Raw genomic sequence first — 18,804 nt, forward strand, 5'->3', positions numbered from 1 at the left:
TAGGAGACTGCAGAGCTCTTATTTTGACTTCCCCAACATTGGCTTGGAGCTGATTGTTTCCAGTACAGTACATGTTAATATGGCTGTCATCATTGCTCCTGGAATAGCTTCTGAGGGGCTCACATCAGGCAGCAATTTATGTTGGTGCTGAGAGTACAAGCCAGCACAGTTAAAGGAGACCTCCTGAGCTCCGAGGCCCTAAATCTTCAGCCACTTGACATTACTGAACAACATCAACTCTATTTCCATTTCACACGGGAAGAATATATATATATAAATATATATTTAATTTTCATGGGGTTTAAAGCTGGGAGACAAACATGTTGGCAACTGATACCAATGTGACCTCTCTCTGACTGACAGAAGGTTCATCATTGCCTGCTATACCTGTCATCTCAGTAATGTATGTAGTCTCAGCTGCCCAGTGATTTCAAAGTGAAAACTCCCATCCCTGACCCACAAGTTGTAACCTTTGGGGCACACTGCATGAAAAGCGGCTTCACTGGTGAGCCACGCAGTTGTTGACAAGGTGTGGGAAATTAATGTGAAAGAAGGTGAGTGTTTTCCAACCTCTGTGTTCGACAATGGCCTTTGATGGTCTGTTTAGCAAAAAAACCTACACAGATATGATGAAGAAGACAAAGAGGGACTCTCTTCCAGAGGATGGCCTGCAAGGAATAAATTTCTAATGGGAATCTTTTCTGGATGTGGATATCAAAGGTTTCAGGTGCCTTCTCTGTCTTACAAATGATTATATGACAGTTGAAATTATATGAAAATGTCTTTATTTGCTGGATGGTGTCACATTTCCAATAAATTACTGTGCTGACTCTTTTAACATCCATCTTTTAATTGTGTATAGAATATACTATTTTTTAATAAATTTACAAAGCCTGAGAAAATCCACATGGAACCTGTATCCATGGAGGAGTTCTCATCAAACAACTAATATTGTGCTTTTGTCAGCTGAAAGTTGGAATGGTTCATATGTATTATCACTTGATTAAAGCACACAGATACTGAATTCCCAAAGAAAAACAGAATTCACATGAGCGTTTGGTACCGCTTCATTCTGTGTTCACAGGGATAGTGGTGATGAAGCCAACGAGCTGCAGATTTACTGGGACTAGATGCCCAGATATTAAAAAAAATAAATGAAACATATTAAAAAAAAAATCCCAGCTCAATTCTGGTAGTGTCTAATATCATAAAGTTACTTTATTTGGTCTGGATTTTATCATACAAATTGGATTAAGGTGCACATACACACAGACCATTTTTGTCTTTTAGAGAGGAACCTTTCTAACTTTCTATTGTGACACAGAAAACTATTAGATTCTGACAAGGTGAGGAGGAGGGAAAACACTTTTATTGAAATAAGAACAAAATTATAGTGTCAGACACTGAATCCAAGAGATAAAATATTACATCTAATAAACACGTTACATATGGGATTAGAGACGGGCCCCTGGAATTACAGAATAACACAAGTTATAGGAAAACAATAACGTTGCCATGGAAAGATAATGACTAGAGTTCCTCCCCTGGTTAAGAAAAAAGTATCTACATTCTTACTAAAGGAATTTAAAGAAGAAGAAATAACTTGCTGTCCTGGAGTGCCAGAGTTTTTGGTTTAGGTCTAATTCTTGCCTGTTGTCTCATTTACCCAAGTACAATGGCTTCTGAGAATGGCTGGATCGTTTGGTGGGATCATGGTCTTAACTCGTAATATACAGTCTTCAAAGGCAAAAAACCCATAGGTAACCATCCAGCTATCCCTGATAGTCAACATTTCTGCCTTTGAAAATATCTCCCCCTCGCTGTCCAGTCAGAGGCAGGCAGCTATTGTATTGCCTGGGTCTACACTCTGCAGATGTACACACACTCCACTGCAATTTGATGTGGCCAGCGTTGCTTAATTAAGCGCATAACCAAGCACTCATGTCTGCTCCTCCCTCTTGCATCTCTCCTTATCACTTTGTAATTTTCTTATCCCTGCCAAGAAGGGTGAAACAGCAGCATATAAACATCCACCCCCTCTTTCATCAGCCCAGCAGTGTGATGGTTGTTTGTGTAATCCTTGTAAAAATTTTGTAAGCATGTGTGGAGGACACCTTGAAATGTTGCTTGAAAGGAAACTTCCCTTGAGTTCAATAGTGTCCTTTCACTACTGATTGAAAGACCACTTGTCCTATTCTTCTAACAAGTTACTGCTATAATTCCAGTGGCTCTCACTTGAGAGATGAATGATGAACTTTTGGGTGCTGAACTGGAGCCAGGCGTCTGGTTTTTAGCTCAACTCTGATTTTATGGTGGACTTCAGGAATACATACAATCTGCACCAAAGAGGAAAAACCTCAACACCAGACCACCAAACCCCACCCCCTGTCTTGTCTGAGCAGTCATTCAGGTGTCTGACACTGAGCTTGCCACCTCCCCATCCATCCTATGTTGCAGGGCCATAAGTCTTTATGGAAAGGACTCAAGCAGACTTGTCTGATCAGCACTGACAAGATAGTTTCACAGGACAGCATGACAACATATTTGGTGTTTGCCTCAGGCTGAGTAAGCCAAGCCACCCTCGTTCCCAGCTGCCCATGCTGCAGGTAGGTGTGTGGTTGGGGAAAGGCAAACTCAAGCTCTCTCTCTCACCGTTACCAGCATTCTCACAAATGGGCTTGTCTGCAACCTCTTTGGATGCACAGTGAATTTAGACTTCAGCATTGCTTCAAGCCTATACTTAAAATCTAACAAAAAAAATGTAATCTCCACACCTCAGTTCTCTACAACACGATGATAACAATCCTTTATTTCTCCCACCCTCTACCTGTAATTATCTGTTTAGCATTCAAAACTTTTGTCTCTTCCCACGTTTTCCAGAGCCTAGCACAATCTGAACCTCATCAGAGTCAGGATCTCTGGACACTACTCTAATGCAAATAATTCTAATGATAAGAGTAATGCCCCAAGGGTGTTGCAAAGCTATCCTAATATCCAAAGCCGATTGTAGTTTTATTTAGATGTTATATTACTGACTAAGAGCGTTTATCTCCTTGCCGTGTGCGGACATGTACTTAGAGCACATTGCTTATGGGTTTCCAAGATAATGTAATGCAAACAAATCATATATCGTCTGAGAATGAGTCAGGCCCACATTTCAACTTGATTTGATTTACAGTCACCTGTGTTGCAATGACTATTAGTCTGTTGAAATAATGAAAGAAAGGGAAGAAGGGCTTTTAAGGCCACTGTGGGAAAGTACCTGTTATACAAGCATCTTTAACATGCAGAAGGAGTTAAAAACTGGTGAGAAGACTTAGAGCACTGGAAATTAAATACATGATGCCTCCTCTGGAAAATGGGGCCATGGTGGATTATAATCTGTGAAATCTGGCCTGGCTTTAGTTTTGTCCATACTCAAGACTGACTCAGACAGATTGAAACAAGCAGAATCCCACTCAGTTCATATCTCATACCAGGTTCAGATTAGTCTTTCCAGATACACAGTACAGCACCATAGAAAGACCTCTAAATTCAGATCAGGATTGGCGTTTCTCAGCAGTTGTCACTGAGGGTTAAACCCAAAAGAATGATCCAAATCCTTATGACTAGCAGGGGGCCCAGGACTCTCACTTTAGTAGCCTGTAGTCAGGCTTTGATCCAGGCTCTAATACTAAGGAAGTTTGATAACTTTCTGTACAAAGGCATTTTGTGAGCACACATTAGGACAAGTGGTGGTTTTCTAGGATGCATAATAAATATCCATGTTCTTAACTAACTGCTTAGTCAAAAACTCTGCCTTCACAACCCTTCACACACACAGCCATGCCACCACTCCCTCCCTGTACCAGCTCTGTGCCTTGCAGACTGGACCTGGAACTGAAAGCTGTGTTTACTGGCACTCTATTTTGCTGGGTGTTTTTGCTGTGGATACACTCTGAACTGCTGGAATACCTGCTGCTCTTGAGCACAGATAACAAGGTAATGTAAGAAAAGATTTCAAAGGAGACACACAGACATGTTGTCTCATACCTTTTCTGCTCCTCATTATTTAAAGTCTGAGAGAGAGATGTGGGGGAAAAAAAGAGCTCTTCACAGGTCCCATGGGGCTGCAAAGACATCAGCTCGTGAATATTTCACAAGCGTATCTCTGTCCTGTAACATTGCTGTACAGTTACCTGCAGTTCAAAGGTAAGGACAACAAGGGATGCTGTATATTTCATTACTGTGCCAAGCACCAGAGCTTAATTTTTGCATTTGTAAAATCCAGTGGTTTTTTTTCTGTGAAGTGATTAACATTTCAATGACAATGAGATCCGTTTTAAACCTAAACATAAAACCAGTTTGTGCTCTCAGTATGCTGCATCTTCTCCTCATCTGGTGAATCCCTAACACGTCAACTGTGGTGAAAAGTCATAGACCTTGTTTGCTTTAAACTGCCTCTAAATGGCAAGTGGCAAGACTCCTGCTTTTGCTCTGTTTTAAAATCCCAGTTTCAGCACATCTGAATTGATTGTGCTTGTCATAATGTTAGCTATTGAAACACACCTCAAATATTCTGACTTATTGCAAACTATGCTACAGTTGTATATGTAAATTTGTTTTGATGGGTTGGTCCAAGACACTGCTCAGAACATGTTTGCTGTGGTGACCACGGCTTCGTAATCTCCAAATTCTGGGAAGTCTTGCTTATTTCTGTTGACAAGAGTGTACTTTCTATCTCAGTTCCTTTCTCTTTTCCTTCTGGCCCCTTGCACATCCCAGAAGGATTTGCTTTACTCCCTTCAGCTGACTCTGGTTTCATCAACTAGCTCTGATAGTGAAAAATTCACAAGCAGGGCTTTGTATACTTGCCCTCATGAAAGAGAAAGGAAAGGAGGAGGAGGCATACACAGGAAAAGTGCAATAATGAACAAAATACAAATTGCTTTTACCCATTTTGACTAGCAAACAAAGCCAAACAGCATCAGCATGCATTGGAGTGCTTTGTAAGATGCATGTTGTTAAAGAGCCTTGTGTTTCCAGTTAGCTGATTCTGTAATAAAAATTGTTGGTACTGGCAGCATTGTATCATTGTTCTCTGCAAGAAAATGCAATTTGACCTATTGTTTCCAGAAACAGTTTTCTCTTATAAAAACAATATAGTTGTTTAACCTAAATATAAACACATATGATGTCAATAATTTTATATACGTTACAGACTGCTACATGGCCTGTAACAACTGTCAGTGCTAACAGAGAAATCCTACATGGCTGGTTTTCCTCAGTTATTACCAAGTAAAAGGTGCTGTGCCTGCTGTTGGCCCTCTGTGTTCTCTGCAACAGTACATGTTGCTCTCTACATCCACTGAAGTCTGAAACTTTTCTTTATATGGCCATAGAATCCATAGAGTGGTAGGGGTTGAAAGGACCTTTAGAGATGATCTGGTCCATCTCCCCTGCCAAAGCAGGTCCCACCTAGATCGAGTCACACAGAGGTGTTTTGTAGGACTAAATGCACAGTCACTGCTACTGCTTTCAGTCTGCCTGCAGAGCAGTGATTGCAGGGATCACATACTGAGTGCATTAAGGTTTGGGATAAACTATGAACTAAAAAAATTCTCACCTGGGCTCTGAAAGCAATGCACTCAGTGTTCTCAGTGAAGCTGCTTTATTTTCCTGTCCTGATTTACTGTCTGTGGAACAGCAATGGAAAGGTTTTGGTTCTGTCACGAGGAGTACTGGTAATGAGTTAGTTAAGTTGAAAGCTACACAGTTCTCCAAGTTAGTTGTCAGCTGGAGGTCAGTGTCCTCCATATCAGCACATTATTTGGATAATTATCTTCTGACTTCTTTTTTTTTAAATAAAGATTACTCATGCACAAGGACCTCAGATTTTCTTCTCAGAAAGCAGCAGGATGATTAATGCCCTGATGACCTTGTATCATACCCACAGAGTGAGTCAAATGTAACTGAGTTGGAGCGAATTTCCCTCCTTGGCATCCTCACACTTCCCACTCCTGCCTGCCCTGCACCCTTCTGTGTGGTCACCATGGGCCACGCAGATGCTGGCTACACATTGGGAAATGAGGTGAAAAACGCTTTAGCAGACTGAGTGAAGTAAGCTCTGGAAAAGCAATGTAGCCCATGAAGAAGAAAGCATACTCTTGTGCACACAGATGTATTTATTTGATTGCCTGTGAGCCAGCATGCACAGAAGCGAGCTGTACATGCCTAGTGCCCTAGGATGGAAAAGAGAAGCTGTAGTGGATTTAAAGCCTAAATACTTGTACAGGTCCTGTGGCACCCAGCTCCTGGTCCTGTGGAGTTAGCACTAGCATCTCAGGGTATTGCCTCTGGCTGATAGAGCAACATCAAAAGACACATTTTTGATGTCACACCTGTGTTTTAGGAGGAAAATGGAGACCCTGAGATGGAAGAGGTTCTGACCACCTCTGCAACAACCCACCGCTATAGTTTGGCACATTGACTGGAGTCATGTCATTAATGAGACCATAAAAGATGAGACAGTGCTGGTGGTGGTCAGAGATGTTCCCAATGCATCAGACTGCTTTATCACAAATTCACTGGACACTTTTAATCATGGCAATGGAATACAAAGGGACTCTGAATATTGTTATTGTAGAAGTGAGTGTTTATGTGCTTAGGCCTCTGAGAACAAAGAGCACATTGATCCAGTAAAAGTGATAGGATGGGGAATGATTTTACTCTGAGGTATACGCATAAGCCTCAGACAAATAGTTTCATCACTTCCTCCTCCTCCTCCCGGTCAAGTTTTCCTCAGGTTGCTTTCACCTACTTTTAAACAGCAAAGTATAAAATGTTGTGCATGTATCAAACCCAACAAAACTTCTACTCAATTTCTATATTATAGAACATTGTTTTTGCCTTGTGATTTCTAGTTAGATTAGTAGGGTTAAAATTGGCAATTAGGACTAGGGATAATGGACAAAAGCTGGAACACAGAAAGTTCCACTTAAACCTAAGGAAACACTTCTTGACTGTGCAGGTGAGGGAGCCCTGGCCCAGGCTGTCCAGGGAGGGTGTGGAGACTCCTTCTCAGGAGGTTTCCAAACCTTCCTGGACATGTTCCTGTGTGACCTGGTCTAGGTGGGACCTGCTTAGGCAGGGGGGTTGGACTGGATGATGTTCAGAGGTCCCTTCCAACCCCTGCCATACTGTGATTCCATAATTCTAAGAAATGAATAATACCCAGGTTGTAACTAAAATAAGCTTACTGCATCCTGGATCAAATCAAGAGACTGTGCTGGAGGGGCAAGAGAAATACCTTACATCTTTAAACTACCTCACGACTTCTCTAAGACACCTCATTTACATGTCACATAACAGAAAGGCATGGTAGAAGTTAATGTGACATTAATTCTATAGAAGAGATAGGAGTTGACTGTTTAATAGTTTCAGTTTAATGCGAGGCCACATAGACAAATGCTTCTGTGAATTATCTAGAGAGCTGTTAGGGAAGGAAAGATATTAATTGGTCTGATGCAAAGCGGGAGGGACATGTAAGAAAGGGAAAATAAAAGAGGAGTACAGAAAACCACAGTTGTAACTGTCTGGTTGATCTAAGCATTGTTTTGTACTACTCATCATTGCAAAAATCTTACTTTATTGGTTGAAACATGTTTGGGAGTCCTATTGATTTCTTTGGGAAAAGGATCATTAGTCTTTTATTATAAACTCTTGATTTATACTACTCTCAGTTCATTGGCTCCCAAGGGAGAGTGTTGAATTGACTGGTTGAGCTCTAAGCTTTTGGGGTTTGGTGGTTTTTTCTTCTTTTTTTTTCCCCTTTTTCTCTCACTCTTTACCTCTTTCTTTTCTTTTTCTTTTTTTTCTTTCTTTTTCCCTGCTCTTATTTGTTTGATGTTATCAAAGGAGGGATTTTGAAACCTTGTATTCAAAAGCATCTCAATGTTACCTAGCTTTTATTCTTACCATTTAAAGGAAAAAAAGTAGTAACCTGCAGTCAATACTTTCTTCATTGAGAAGCTGAGCATCTATCTATCTTCCAAGCACATTTAAATTTGTCCAAAACCTAATCACTGCAAAGAGGTAACTCCGTGCTTAATATGCCATGTGTGAAAAGGTGTCCCAAGTACCTTATGGTGTAAAGTATTTGACATAGTGGCAGTGATTTAGGTCAGAAGAGATCTACAAGTTCATATGACTTAACTTCCATCCCTAGGGAACTGTTTCTAAATAAATAAATAATTAGATAGACAAACCCCTAATGTTTATCCAAACTAGTTTAAAATAGTATGGGAATACTCTAGAACATATCAGCAGCATATTTTGCACCTCCAACATTAATTTGTCCTCTCTGATTCTTAACAGCTGATCTAATGAAGAGGAAAATGCCATCCTTCCATTGGAAACTCACTTCTGTGTGTTTTATAAACTGGAGAAATTTTCTATCATGGCTTGAAAGAGGCAGAGGTCTTTGAGTAAATGTGGCCAAACAGATGATGCTCGTGTCAGCAGTCTTAGAATCTACTTAGTGTGCTGTGCTGTGCTGTGCTCCTTTCAGGGATTACCATGAAGAGTGGCTAGAAATACAAGATTGCAGAAAATTGATGGAAGTTCAAACTTTGAATTGTGGCAGAGATGGTGAGCAAGTTGGTTTAGTAAAATGCCTTGCAGTCCTGTCCAACCCTTAGCATTCTACGATTCTATGAATACAAACCAGACAGACAGTCCATATGATGGTAGGACTACAGTGTACAGGCTCTTTCTGGGGCTTTGTTCCTCTCTTTGTTCACACTCTACAAGGACTAGGGAGAGGAGGGGGGAAGAAACCTCCTCTTCAACACTTTCATAAACAAATCATGCAGAATAACGATATGGGCTCTTAGATGCATCACTCTGCTTCCTTTGATTCTGATACTCCTATTAGTAATGTTGCCATTGCTGTGTGATTTATTGAGGGGCTTTGTGTTTGCAGTTGAGCTGTGCAACATGCGGCTTGCTATGATCTGTAGTAAGGGATAAGGTTGAGTACATCTGAATAGTGTAACCCTATGGAATCTGGAGGCAATGTGTTGTAACTTACACATTTTCTTCTGGAGAATGATAATACAACTTGATTTGTCTTTTACCTGATGTTTCACCTATTAAAATGGGACATATAAAAAGGGGAGAATTTGCCACTGCTGGCTTCTGAGAAAAGATCAACTGTTCCTGTAATTAATACGGAAGAGAACAATTTAAAATAATGAAACATCCATAATATGTTTCAAGAAAGCAGCTTGTTGCTATAATTAGAACTAGAATCAAATTGTTCTGATGGCAAACACCATTTATTGAGCTCCATGAATGGAGCAGCTTCAGCAAGCAAATAACACAAGTGGGAAAACACCAGAAACGAGTACATGACACGGAAAAATGAGGCTGACGGGAAAATGCTGCAGTTGAGTTTCTTGCAGTTCTGCCTCTCAAAAGGATAAAGCATGCAGAGCAGTGGGCTGGTGAACTGAGGCACGATGGTGTTTATGGCAGAGAACATGGACCTGCAATCCAGTCCTGACACAGTCACAGATTTCATATGCAGGCACGAGAATAGTTGTCTTGTCAGGAGGCTGTATTATGTCCTTTCCACTGCAGTACTGGTACACAAGGTGAAAATTCATCTCTCAATCCTCTGTGTCATTCATTATTGTTTCAGTCCACCCTGGAGAGCTAAGATAACTGGCCTGCCCACCACCCCCCCCCCCTCCAGCTGATGTTTCTTCCAACAATTTCTCTTATGAGCCTTTGCAAACATTGGCTATTACTATGCAGAAGCCTCATGTGTGAATCTGTGTCTTAGCCCCAATTTGGCCTTTTGTTTCTGGTGGATTTGAGCTGTTGATTGGTGATTTCTCAAATCTTTATTTCGATGATGAAGTTTGAAAATGTTGTCTAGGGGACCTTGGGGTCTCAGTCTGGTTTGTTTTTCCCTGGGCATTGATTTCTATACCATGTTTTGCTTCAGGAGACACAAGAGAGAGAAGTGTGACTTCTCTGCTCTTCCAATCTGCAAAATCTGTGCTTATTCTGTCAATGAATCCACATCTCACTGATCAAGAAATATATGAGCATAGAAGTGGAATAAAGTTTGGGCCTGTGACCCTGACTGAGGCTGTATCTCTAGCTGAGGAATTACCAGACTAAAAAGAAGTGATCTGCAACTTCTAGAGGAGCAAAATAACACACAAAGGAAAAAACAGAACAACAAAAAAATTGATACTGTTTCATGTCTTTTGTTTCTGTAATTGAGGAAAGAAATGTTGCCTGAGATTGATAACAGAGCTCTTATAATTTTATTCTGAACCATGTTGCAATTGGGGAAGCTGGGTAACTTATCCTTCCTCTCATGCCATGGGAGGCTGAAGCATTAGGCAGTGTGAGCAGGGTGGAGAGACCTCAGTCCCTTAGCCCTCCTCCTCTTCCTTCAAATAAACCTGTTCTGGTAGGATAGGTCTAACCCACACAAGTGCTAAAACCTGTATGCTGCATTCACCAGCAGTGAAAATGTGATTGAGTATATTATACTGAAGGCTTGGCTGAAAAGAATTGCTTCAATGCAAATTTGGAGTACCAGAAGGATTTGATTTATTAATTCCTTCATATGTTTTAAAAATAGCTTTCAGCATCATGTCTACTTTGGGCTAAAACATTGCAACCAATACAGAGTGTTCATTATTGGTAAGCATTTGCTTGTATTAACTAGAGCATATGTGCACTAGTACTACGGGAGAGAAATACCTGCTTTAGTTACAGCACACTACTTCTGCAATGCATTTGCTTTTTTTAACCACATTTCCCAGACACAGCTTATGATCGTCAACAGATTTCTGTATTTGCAAAAGGTTTAGAATATATAATTTTTAATGAAATCGTGCATGTTATTACACTTTTGCTGTAAGTTTCAATCTCTCCTTGGGCACTTTTGCAGCTGATACAACAGAACCCTGTTCCAAACAATGCAGTGGCACTCCTCGAACTCCATCCTGCCAGGTGACACTGTTACTGAGTCTGGCAGACACATGTGAAGACTGAAAATCCACGATCACTGAGAAAGGGTGAGGAGTTTAAACCAGAGCATAGAGTAAAAGTATTGCAATGCCTATAAGAAAGCACACTAAACGTGTGGAAGCGTCATCTTTGAAATGGCTTTCCAGATTCCTAGAGGGCAGGATAATAATTGTTCATATGATAAACTTTTCAGACTTTCCGTTTGCCTTTTTGCATTAAACTATTTTTGATGTAAGGTGGTAACTGTAGCTGAATTCCTCCCACTTCTATGTATTTGCTCACTTAATGGCCCTTGTCATCACTGTATCTGAATGCCTCTCACACACTAATGGATTGCATCCACAAACTCTCTGGTAAGGGCAAGGGAGTATTAGCCCCATTTCTACAAATGAGGAAAAAGGTAGATGTGATGCTCTTGTCTAGTGTCTGAGCATATCTCAAAGGAATAACAGAAACTTCAGAATTAGGCTTCACACCCAGACAGGAACTCAGAAGGGAACGCTGGCACAAGCGTCTCTTTAAGGGACAAATCGCCTTCATTGTGCACAGGGTAGAAATGACTTTCCTGAGGTGATACCGTAAATCTCTGAGTGAAGATAGAATTGGACTAAGGTCCCTTGAGTATTGTATTCAGTGAAGGTATATTTCCTTCTATAATTTCTATGTTATTCCGTTAAAAATACATTATCTTTTTGGGTTTTCTTTCTGTTTTTGTTTTTGAATGTATTTCATGCTCTCCATCCACTGCAGCTCAAGAAAATCTAACGTATATTAATAAAGCCAGATAATACATAATGATCCTGCAGACAATATTGTTGTCCATGATGTATGAAGCAGAAAAAACAGAGTTTGATTTTCATAAGCACTAATGACCCTCCTGGGCAGTTGGAAATGTACATTGTTTGAGATAATCAGACAAACCGATTCCATTAAAAAAAGACGTATTGTTTCTATTTTATGTTTTCACAGGCATTTTGTCTAATTATTGCTGACATTTCCAACCATATTGTGAAGTTTTTCAGGGGGAAAAGAAGGAGTTTATCTCCATTAAAACTGAAAACAAACTGATGCTAACTGTTTTTATAAACTGAAAACACTAAAATAAAATGAAATGCATTAAAGCAATTAGGAAGAATTATAGCAAAGTCTGTCTTGCCTACATTTTTTGCTTTGAAAAAAAAAGATATACCAAAGATTACCATCCAACAGTATGAGTCTGTTGTTCTTAAAAGTCACCCTGAGTGTTTTTCATTAAGTTATCTAGCACAGGAAATTTGCTCTGCATTAACCCTTTCATGTTCCTAGGTGGTGAAACACGTTCAAATGCGGAAATACAAATGGTGACAGGGATGAACAATCACTTTGCATTCAACTATTATACCCATTTCTATATATTTTCATAGATATAAACTTCTTTTTGGGCTGAAATACCACACAGTGTTTATGAGCACTGAGATACAGGGCTTTGTTTAACCTTAGTGCTTTGAAACTATCAGTACAGTATTTTCAGAGTCAGATACAATGATGCTTTTCTGAAATGTAGCTAATCAGTATATTAATGGTTAATCCCATGGACTTTGTAAATCATGCCGAGAGCTTGATCACAATGACATTTTGTCAGGGGAAAACACTGTTATCCATCTGTGTTTCTTGGAGATGAATTCCTGCGAACCAGAGGATACCCACCTTCCTCCTGGTGCTAGCAGGTCGGCTGTAGCCCTTCTACCACACCAGTGTCCACTGGTATGTCAGAAAATGTTGTGCTCAAAAAGGGACTTTCTTATATTTGTGGTTTAAAAAATAAACAAAGAATTAAACAACCAAAAGCTGAAATACTCAAGGACATGTCAAGTTACGTTCTCAGATATTTCTGGGTTTTGTGCAATCTGGTCCCCGATTCTGTCTGAACACCTTATGAAAATAGGAAAATGTTTTTGCTAGATTTTCTAATGTTTTTCTAGAAGCAAATTTGCTAAACTACTTGACATCAGTGCAACGTGCTGCCTTCTCAAAGATGGACCATCTTTCTGTCTGGAGGAATATCTGTTGGAAATATACTGAAATATCTGTTGGAAGTAGTCACTGTTCTTGTTAGCTGTAACACTGCCCATCTCTTTCAAAAAAAGGCTGTGAGCCTATTTATCCAAAATATTTTGTAGCTTCTGCACTCAAATGCAACAATATGAAAACAACAGGTTCTATGTGTCTTGGGTGCCCATAAATCACGTGAAGTTTCTGTATATGTGGGTTACACAGGGCACACCTGACTGAGAGCTAATGCAGCTGAAAAGATGCTAGAGGCTGATTAAAAATTAGTTTTTAAAAGACAGAATCCAGAGGTTTTTTTTGCCAGGAAAAAAATGAAAACAAAATAGTGGAAGTTGAATTAGGCTTATTAATCTGGGCATCTTCCCAAGTTCTTTCAGAGACCTTTGTCAGGTCCTGGACAGTCTGTCAGGTTCCTCTATGGGAGGCTGCAGAGGATAATTCCTTTAGAAGTCTCGATAGATAATATTTTGCAAGATATAACTGCGGATTTCTGCAGTTTGACTTGAAATGCTTTCATCAGAGGATGTCTAAAAGATCTCATTTTATCATTTCTAAATAGAAATTGTGGGGAAGACAAATTTTCCACAACATTTCAGACATTTTGAGTGTATTTCTGGATTTGTGACCAAATCAAATGTAAAAAGTCTGGTTTGTCATCTGGGATGGATATTTAATGTTTTGATCAGTTGGATAATGAAAAGCTCAAAATAAGGTTTGATTACTTAGAGTGTTACTGGGAGGGGTTTTTTTTTTTTTTCCTGAATCCCTCCAGAATTATATTAAAAAAAGCCCCAGAGTTAGGAAAGAAAAGTAGTAGAATGTAAAATTACAAAAGTAGAAGGCTAATATTTTGTTCCATGTTTTTGTTTTCTGCCTCAGGAAATGTACTGTGTATGAAGCATAGTTTAAAAAAAAAGAAAGAAGATTGTTTCTTTGAAGACAGCAGACAACACAATTTTAGTAAATATAATATTTATAGGACCTTGCAATTAATTTACAAAAATTTAACATCAAAAATGTATGCTGATGATTTTAGTCTTTAGGGACAACAATTGTCTCTTCAGTCATGTTTTCATACACTAAAGGCAATTATTGTTGCTTCTAGCTGTAATAAAAAAATAACCGAAACAGATAGAAGTGTCTTGGTAGAAATTGAGCTGAAACTCCCACTGTGGAAATAATCAGAAAATTAAAAGCTCTGCAATCTTGCAAATAACATTGCAACTTAATATTATTGGAACATAACATTATTATCTCTTTTTATAGGGAAAACAAACATAAATATATTTTCAAACAACACTGATGTTATGGTTTCACTTTATCAGCTAACAAAGAAGGGGAAAAAAAAGAGGAAAAAGCAACAACTTTTTGGAGTTACACGTCAAACAACCAACTGGGAATTTGTGAAGAATGATCAGTAGTGGCAAGATTATATTTTGGTTAATGTCAGGTCAGCATCTTCTCCACTGAGCTCAGTATCCTCAACGTCTGTGAGTCATCTGATGGGCTCTAAACTAAACATGTCATTCGTGTTCCAATCACTCTCTTACTAACCACTGTTAGTTTCACAGTCTGTACAGGAATAAGACAGCTGGAAACTCAAAACAAAGCAGGCACCAAATAATTGTTGTGTCCAGCTTTAAGTGTTTTGTTTCCATTTAATAAGAAGGGTACCTATTTGATTTTAATTTTTTCCCCTTGATGATAATCCTGTGTGAGTGGTGAGAGGCTGTCTATGTTTTCTTTCAAATAAGGAGAATTTTACATCACCAAAACTTTTCTTCCTTAAAGATAAATCTACTTTTGGGTCTATTTATGCAATCAATGACACTTAAATACCTCACCAACCTCCTGATGTCCTGGCCCTGTGAAAGAGAAGTCATACAACATCTCCCAGTTTCCACTGCTGTGATATTTAGTACTTGCTCAAAAGCCTGCGAGGAAGTAGAACCGCTTTTGTGATGGTGCCACACAAGAAACCTGAGATTGCTTTCAAAACCATACAGGCTTTAGGTGCAGAATCAAGTGAGCAAGTCTGGAATGAGTAGGAACCAAACTGAAATTCCAGTAACCATCAAAAGAAAGGCAGTCATTCTACTGCAGTATGTCATGCATAGCACAGTAAAAGCACCTCAAGGTCCACTTTGAGTTTTTTCAAAGGATGATCCAAAAGTATGGGTAAGCCCACATATGTGAAGTAGCATTTGAGATCTCTCTGATTCAAAGGGACATGCTACATTTTTGTCTTTCTTAGACCAAACATACAGCCACATACACAAACACACCCGTGTGAAGACATGCACAAGTGAGTATGCACACACACTTATTTTGGTTTTAGGTTTTGGATCCTACTAAAACCATACCAGGACAGTGCCCATGCAGGTCAGACTATGAAAGAAAGGATAAACCAGGTAAGTATAATGTTAAGCTGGGTCACTTAAAACACTACTCCAAAGTGTTCAGATTATGTGTGGGGTAATGGCAGCCAGAGTGTCTTAAGGTGTTACTTTTCATCGCCTCGAAGTTACCAAGTACCTGCCTGCACACATGCTTTCATTCTGTAGTTTATGACAGCTAGGTTTGCTTTACTTCTGTAAGGGAAAAATGTGCCCACATGGTTATCTTACTCAGTTTACAGGGATGTAACTTGTAGCACAAGTGTGATAATGGCTAACTGGATTGTTAGTGACCACAGGGACATTTTCCAAGAGTTGGAATTAAAGAGAAATCCCTCTTACATTCACTGCCTCTCTTTCTTTGAGGAACATCTTAATTTCCTGAAATATTTTTGAGGAAAATCAAGGAAAAATGGTTATTTTATTGTCTCTGTCCTTGAAAACATGGAGTTTCTGAGGATTTATAATAGTCAAGGAGGTTTCTTATATGAGAGGAGTTTAAAAAAAAAAACAGCAGTGTAAGTCTAAAGCTATCACTTCTGGAGTGGGAGGATCTGGATTTGAGAGCAATGTAAGAATGTAGGTGAAAAAAAAAGATGCATATGGGGTGCTGCTAAGAGACTATGGATTGAGTGAGGGGAAAAAAACATCAGGTGCGAGTAACGAATGACAGAAATATAATCCTGTCACCTTTGTCTGGACATCAACACTTTTTGAAGGATGTCCAAACCTTCTCCTAAAGCAAAGTCAGTTTGGGAAAGGAGTGTCTTCTATTTCAGATTTAATTTCCCAGTAACTGGCAATACCTACAGGCATCACTATCTAATATCTGACAGCATCTAGCATCTAAATATGATAGATAAGAGCCTGGCAGACAGTCAGGGGACTCCCTCCCTCTGTTTATTCATGTGAAATTGGGAGGAGAGAAAAACCTCCACAGGATTTCTGACCCTCTCTTTCAGCTCCACCCCTGTCAAAAGCTGAAACTAATGAGCTGGAAATAGGAAATGTGCAAAATAACTGACACTTCCCTATCTGAACTGCATTTCTGAAGAGTTGTTTTTTTATTACTAGATAAATGCTTTGACATGTGTATTTATGTGAAGTCTGAATGTGATTTAGATACCAACTACCTGCTGAGCTAAGAATATTTGCTTCCTACTTAAACCAATATGTTTATTTAAGGGATCTTTAAGTTTTAAAATGCCCTTGGCTTCCAGCTCTGTAAATGGGTAACCTTTGTATGTGGAATGCATTGTGCACATCATTTGTTATTAATATAAATAATATTTTTCTCTTGTTCTGCTCAATTCTTTCCTTTAGGAGTCCTTTCACTGTAGCAGACTCGTGAAAAATGTGCATATGCATGTTTGGAATAGGATGGAAAAGGCTGATTTTCAGAGCTTCAGCTTAGAGATGATGTCCACCCATCTTGCTTAAATTGGAAACAAAGGGTCTTTGTTGCTCCTGCAGCCAAGTATTTTGAGAGGTAGGACATTTCTTTTGTTCTATGTTTTTGTGCATAGCACAATAGGGCTAGAAGTTGTGGATGCTGCTCTGATACAAAGAATAAATGGTAATGTCAATGTGCAGACAAAACAATTAAATTCATGATTTTAATTTAAAAAGACTTCACAAGGGAGCTCTGTACTTCCATGGGTGAATTCCTTGACTCTCTGCTCCTTGGCTATTCACTTTTAACTCAGGTATGGCTTTGCTCAGCTGAAGCTCTTTTAAAAATCAATGGAAATTTTGTGTAAAAATATACAGGCTTGGCTCCAAATGCAAAAATTGTTTATTTTTGCAGTGAAGAATAAAGTACTATTTTCAGGTCTTCCGATGAGCAAATGTTTGGAAAGCAGCCAGCAGTTAGAAGGCATGGTCATGATTTGAAATTTCCAGCCAAAACCAGGACACCTTTTTTTCATGAAAATTCATCTTGTAAATAAACCCATCAGTGTGATGCAGGCTAATCCCTTCTAGAATGAAGTCCTCTGAGCGCAGATGCATATAATGGGATATTTGGGTTCCTGTCAGCAACACCCCTGACACATGTGCTCGAAGGCTTTCACCTAACGTATAGAAGAGTCCAGCAATCTGCAATGCAAAGGTTTGAAGGCAATTACTCTTTCTTTTTAATTTGAGCCCACATTCAATTAAGTGCAGCCAAATCGCTCACATCCTTTCAGCCAATTAGTCACAGGCTTGAGTTTTTGTTTGGTTTGTACTTCTTCCGCTCTCTTCTCCACCCCTCTAAGAAATATCCAGTCCTCCGACTCCCTAACGAACATAACCCAAGCTGTCAAAACAAGTTTCTGGGTGCAAAGGTTTCAGACAGCAAGCACTAAGCACCAAATCCACAGCAAAGCAGGTGCACCCTTTGGAAAACACATGACATTTGGATTGGGGATCCATTCTTGTGGGTGAACCACGCCACAGCCTTGGGGTGACAGAAAGTGGTGTGGCAGCAAGCAGGATTTTTTTTTGCTGGGGATACAACTGCATTCAGAGTTGAGCTGGATCAGATTGAAAAGGAACTCTCAAGTGCTGTGCGTGCCATAATTAACATTTTTCAGGTTTCCTTCCCATCTTTTAACCAAGCTTCCTCACAGGCTATTATGCCCTAAAGCCCACAGTGATATAAAGCTGTGATGATGGAGCACTGACCTCTCTACTCTGCTTTGATGCTACCCATAATATTTTGAGTAGCAGAGATCTGAGCATTTGCTAATATTTTCATACCTTTGTGAGAAAAAGGGGGAAAAAAGAAAAACCCTCTTGACTTGTCCGTCACATATTTCCACAACAATGGATGTTCTATGATATTTGTTGGAGTTGGGTTGGAGTTCCACAGCTCGTTTTTAATACAATGGTTAGTATAGTAATTCCTTGAGATGGTTCCCCTGTAGTGAAATAGTGAAAAGTAAGTGAGAAGGAATCCAATTTATGAGTTAAGGATTATTTTTAAGCATTCCTCTCCTTGTGGTAGCTTCGAACATTTGTATAACAGAATGTGTTGCCCTGTCTAGCGTTATACATTATAAACACAGCTATAGCAGCATCCTGGAATAAGAAGCCTTAGGCTTTATGTACTGAATCCACAGAAACAGCATGACGTTAAGCAGGACATTAGTCAGAGATACTCTTTCTAAAGCAAACATTTCACTGGTATCTGAATCCATGAACTGATTGAAACAATTATTTGCAAGGACTTTATACAGAGGCATTAAAAAAAAAAAAGAGAAAAATATCTTAGAGGGAGGAGGCAATTTTGCACTTTTTTCCCTCTTAATTTGCATAAATGTAACATATCCAAGACAACGTG

Source organism: Colius striatus, chromosome 6, assembly GCF_028858725.1.
Source record: "Colius striatus isolate bColStr4 chromosome 6, bColStr4.1.hap1, whole genome shotgun sequence".
In the NCBI taxonomy this organism is placed as follows: Eukaryota; Metazoa; Chordata; class Aves; order Coliiformes; family Coliidae; genus Colius; species Colius striatus.